Genomic DNA, 6,066 nt, shown 5'->3' on the forward strand with positions numbered 1-6,066 from the left:
AAGAACGCGACTGCCGGGTTGTTAGAAATTACATAACTCCGCGTGTTGCATGAGAACACGTATCGAGCGAAATTACAAGTGCGGGCTTTCTGGCCTTTAGCCTGTCGCGTATGTCACTTTTGCAAATATGCAAATGCACCGTGCCGCAATTTATCGACTTTACTCTCGCGGTAATATTGTTCGTTCGTAATGGCGCATATCTACGTCGTGATTTAATAAGATTTCGAAAGTCACGAAGCGCGCGCAAAGTGTCGGGGCCCTTGTCCCATGTCCCGGGGACCATTTGATATTTTATTGTTTTCACAGCTTCACCCCACCCACCAACAATTATTCTCTCCTTCTCCATTCATCTATTCTCTCGTCCCAGATATCGTTGCATCACTGTGAAATTCTTTCATCACGGCACCAAGGTGCTAGTCTCTAATCTGAGAAAGAACTTTTTTGTTCTTGAACGCTTGAACTTTTTTCCTCGCAACTCGACGTCGAGGGTAATAATACTTGCGCATCACACGAATTTTGCAAATATAAACCATTCTTTCGCGTGCTTCAAACGTGAGATCTAAATCTCTGAAAAAATAAAACGGATGGAAAAAAAATACGACGGATTAGAAAGCGGTTTCTAATACGATACAAAGATTTCACTCTTCATTATTTATTTTGTCTTACGAGAGATGCAGATTACATATTTGCAATCAATATTCCATCGCCGATCGACGGATGTAAATTAATGAGGTAATTCGACGATGAAGAAACCACGAACACGACCGTCGACATTAGGATGATTTTCTCTTTAATCACGTGCCTTCGATATAGATTTATCACTATGCGCTGATCGAAACACGGAAGAGCGATTGGAATCGCGCGGTAGATCGTAGCACGGATCATGGTGGAAAGACGAAGGAAGCAGGCATTCCAACGAGAAGAGAAGTCGAGGTCACACAAAACCTGTTCGAAGAGTTACGAGATCACAAAATGGGGGCTTAAATACGTCCGGACACGCGTTTATGTTTTCGCAACCATTGTGTATCTTGATTTACACAAATCAACAGACCTCGTCGACCCGAAAGCACAACCGTTGCATCTCAATTTGCGTGGCACACACAAATTTTGTCTGGCTTAATGTCCTGACAGACAAGAAAAAGAGAGAGTTTTGAATATATCAAAATCTGTAATCTGTGTAATCAACGTAACTCGACTGTAACAAAAGCAGCGTTTATAATTTTGACGAGATTTTCGTTTCTATGCCTTTAATATTAAAAGGAAAAATTTTCATAACGTAATTGATATTTAATAATATTAACATTCATTTCTTACATATTTTTTAATGTTTTTTTTATTATTAAAATTGACTCTGTTTATTCAAATATTATTTGAAACAGAATAAAGTTTATACATAAAATATATACATAAAATTCTTCTTTCGAGTGAATTTACAAAATTTTTTCTGTTAAATAAATTTTTCTGTTGAATGAGGTAACAATGAAGATGTATAAAATACTTGAAAGAAATAATTTTGAATGAAGATGTATAAAATACTAAAAAAAAAAATAATTTTTTAGTGATTGAAATTTTATGAAAGAAACATGGCGGAAAAGGCGTCGAATGACTTCGGCGAATAACTTTGACTGACATACTTAACATCTTTTTTTACGACTGTGCAGGCTCGATAAGATGTGCCGACGAGCCAACAAAAATCGCATCAACGGAGCTGAATGGAGGAATGCGATCAGATTATTTCCGAAGTAATAATCATTGTACAGATAATTTAACTGTGGTATATTAAAAGACTTTTGCGAGCAACATTATTTCCATGCCGTGTTTCTTGATGTTCGAATAAACCGTGAGAACCAGAATGATGGCATGACCGGAAGAATGGCTTGAGAACTGAGAGACTTGCAGATAGTCGGCGAAGAATCGCAAGTATATACACGGTGCACTGAAAAGATTTGAATCGTGAGAACCAGGCGGGAAAACTCGAAGGAACGCATATTACTCTTTCGGATATACGCTGTCTTGTTCCGTAAATAAATTATTTCGCCACGTTATACGTAAAATTGATCCCTAAACCTCATCTCGATCATTTTCGACGGTCGTGGATCGATTATATCTTAATCAGCGTGAAACAAATTAAATCAAGCTGCGCTATAACTGTTTGACTACAAGATTCATTAAAAGCAAAAAAAAAAGGATTAGAAATGCGATCTCAATGCGAAAGATCGAACTAAATGTTAGTTTTTTTATATTCGCTTATTCATTAGTAATCAATTATCGTAATGATACGATAATAAGAATTATTTTGATCATGTTGGTTATTCGTTGGTTGTATTTTGGTTATCACGAGATGGCCGTGAAAAAATTAGCATAATACAAAAAAAACATATTAAATATCTGTGTGGCAAGATATACTACCGATATCAAAATTCATAGCATTTAATTATACTTGAAGTCAATCTTTTTATTAGAAGATTGTTTATCGTATAGAAAAATCAACTTCGACAAATTTTTATAAATAAATTTGTAAGTAAAGATACTTGTGATTTTCGATACATCGTGTAGTAGAAATGACTAGGAAAAGACAAGAATAGATAGATGGATATTCTCTTGACTAGATTATAGCCTGCGGGAAAGAACGGAGAGGATAGAAGGCACATCCTAACGCCGCTGAAAAAGCCGACAGCACGGTTCTGGTCGAATCTGAAGAATCGGTGGGAACAATTTTGTGAGTGGGAGCGAACAAATCGAGAAGCGAGTAAAGATAGAGAAAGAAGGAGAGACCTGAGACGAGACGTGGGGTTTGAAGGACGAGCGTGGAGAACGCCTGGAGAACAAATCATGGCGCGCTCCGCGAGATCTAGCAGACGCGGCTTCCGGGAAGAGTCATCGATCCGTGACGGAAGAACAAGAAGGGGGAAAGAAATAGTCGACAGACTTTGGACTACCTCCAAAGATTACGCTTCGTCGACCCCTCTAATTTTGTTTTTTTTCGAGCCCTGTTTCTTTTTCGCGGAGACAAATCAAACTGATTCCCGTTTTTGTCCTGTGATTTACGATTCGAAATTTTCAAAGTAAACTTAGGTTATCGGTGGGAACAGACAATCAATACTAAAATCTATTTCCGCTGTCGTAATTGTATAGAGATTAATAGCCTTCATATCGTTTCGTTCAACGTTCGCGGTCTTTATCGCACACTACTACATCCTTCTCTTTTAATTTATTCTGAATTTGTCTTCCAATGCGACGTCGAATCGATATTAGCTATAGGAAAATTCGCTAAAGAACAGCTATCAATATTTACAAATTATAATTACTGTCGCAGATAAAGTCTCGGTAGAGCGACTTCGATCGATCGTGCGCGTGCATCTGGAGAACGCCAAACGTTGCGACATACCGTTTCTCGAAGGCCACTGGTATCGATTATTACCTTCCGAAGTTTCTTTGTCAGGGTTTCAGCAAGGCGTAACCAAGATGGAAATTCCTCAAACGATTTGGCTTCTTTATTGGCTTGGATTCTGTAAATGGCACTGGAAGAATTCACGGGGGATTTAAGCAATAGGCCCGTGGAGCTCCTGTGTCATACACAGCGTCCGGCCTTATCACGCGATAAGCCTAGGAAATCATTTTCTGTTGCACATGTATCCGTGGCATTAAAACGTCTACCGACGCCGGCTATCAGTTTATAAACATCGAACACGTATGTATTGGAGAAACTTACATGGACCGAGCAACTTATTACCAACATCGTCCGCACTCCATCATCGCCAGCACTGCATGTGAGAGAGAATTATTTTCTCAACCTTTCAGACGTATAGTATAATGTGTAAAAAGTAGTGTGTCTGCTGAATAGAAAAAACTCGTTACTGAGCTACAAATTTTATTTATTCGAAATTTTTACATTAAAAAAATATTGATTAATATATTTATTTGAAACTATGGGTATTAAAAAATACATATTTATTCATGAATATTTTATCATTATTTTACAGATATTAGTTTACAAGTATATATTTATTTAAACAAAATTTAAACTAAAAGAAAGTTCCCGAAACCTTTCCTCTTAACCATAACTAGTGACCTATAGTAAATATTCAGATACGCAAACATTTGTGCGAAAGATAATCTGTTTTATTGCTTTTATTCTGTACTATACCTTTATTCTTCTACTTAAAATTTTAATTTGAATATAAGATTACGAAAATATCCAAATTGCTCTACTCTTAGCAAGATCAGAGAGGCAATCCATCAGTTTCTGATGCAAGCGTATATGTAGAACATATATTTTTTATGATTTTGACTTACCTGTAAGTACAATCGCTTAACTGCTGATACAGTCCGTAAAATATGCTGCCTCTGAGCTTGGTTAAAATTTGGAAAATATGTTTTAAGGAGAAAATGAAAATTATTGCCCAAGATTTTGTTAAAGAATGTATTAAATAAGGTTATGATCTTGGAATAGGAATGAATGCGTAATCAAAAATATTCGTGTAATCATATTCACAAATATATTCGATCAAACAGAATAAAAATTGTATATTCATTTTTTATGAATACAAAAAAAATTGTATTCATACTCGTTTTTTATACTCATTATTCATTCATTTATTCGAATATTGAATATATTCATCAAACACACTAGCTAGTTATAAGAAGTATCATGTCCACTTGATGAACTTTTCCACTTGATGAATCTATTATATATTTCTCTGTAAAATTTCCTTCACAATTATACAAATTACTAACGCTTGTTATTTAACTTGCAGCAATGATACTGAAACTATTTTCTGATGGCGAGACTTAATATTAACTCGAATAATTTATTTTTCTGAGTTTAATTTTTAAAAAAATCTAAATTCTCTAAATGTTGTGTTTCTAAAGCATTGAAAAATAACATATTCTAAATACAGCATGCGCACAGTTTGTAAAATAATCTACATTAATGTCGTTATTAAATTTCCTTAGCTGAAATTCCATTTCGTGCAACTATTACGAGACCGGAGCAGAGCCCGCCCGTATTCCCTTTATTTTCCACGGAGGCGCCGCATACACGTGGCAAGCAACTGCTTGGCAACGAGCAACGACCTCCTCCTGTGCAAGAACATGCCGCAAAGCGTCGCGGATGAGAGTCACGGGGAGGCGCATTTGCTGAGCGAAATGCCCGTTTCGTCGCGGCGCGGCGCGGCGCGGCGCGGCGCGACGATGACCACGTAGTACACTGTACAGCGACGACAGGACGAGGAGTGAAGAGAGGAGCGTAACGGAGAGACAGAACCAACCGGAAACGGACTTTGTGAAGGCACAAGTAGAAAATGTCAGGGAAAAAAGGCCGCGTCAAGGTCCTCAGGCAGATTCGCAACGCGGCTTAAGTCGTGTCACACACCACCTGTCGCGCGGCTAAGGCAGGTAAATGCGCACTCTTCATCATCATCGCTCGCTGGAACCTCGCGGAAAAAGCGTCGACAATTCCGTGAAAGATTCTCCGTTCGTGTCTTATATGCGGAATCGGCAAAATCAGAAGGGAATCCAATGAAATTTCGCTCGGAACTCATTTCACTGTCTGGCACGCCGTAACGTGAATTTTTTACGCGATGATATGTACTTTCTGTTTTATCCGTCTGTTTGCGATAGTAATTTAACAAATATTTCGTTATAATTTTCATATCATAATTTTTATATATAAGAAATATGTTTTATATGCAAGGCTAAAAACGCATGAGCGTAATTCGCTTTCTAAATATTATCCAAGTAAACTTGTCGCATTTATCACTAAAACGATCATCCAAAAATCATATACATAGGGATGTAATCTCAAATCGCAGCGCAAGTGCAGAAAGACAATCGATTCGACGACGAACAAATCGTAATACCGGCATTTGATTACCTGTTGCGTCACACCTGTTGCTGCACGTACGCGTACCACGTGACTTCGTAGTGGCCATGAAAAGATTTTCTCGATTGTCTCCGTGTCTACAGTACTATGTATAGTACTATAATCTATATAGATCCGTCTATGTAGCACATAGAAAAATAAATAAATAGATATATTATTGATATATATATATATATATATAT

The sequence above is a fragment of the Trachymyrmex septentrionalis genome, unplaced genomic scaffold, assembly GCF_001594115.1.
Source record: "Trachymyrmex septentrionalis isolate Tsep2-gDNA-1 unplaced genomic scaffold, Tsep1.0 scaffold87, whole genome shotgun sequence".
Taxonomy (NCBI): domain Eukaryota; kingdom Metazoa; phylum Arthropoda; class Insecta; order Hymenoptera; family Formicidae; genus Trachymyrmex; species Trachymyrmex septentrionalis.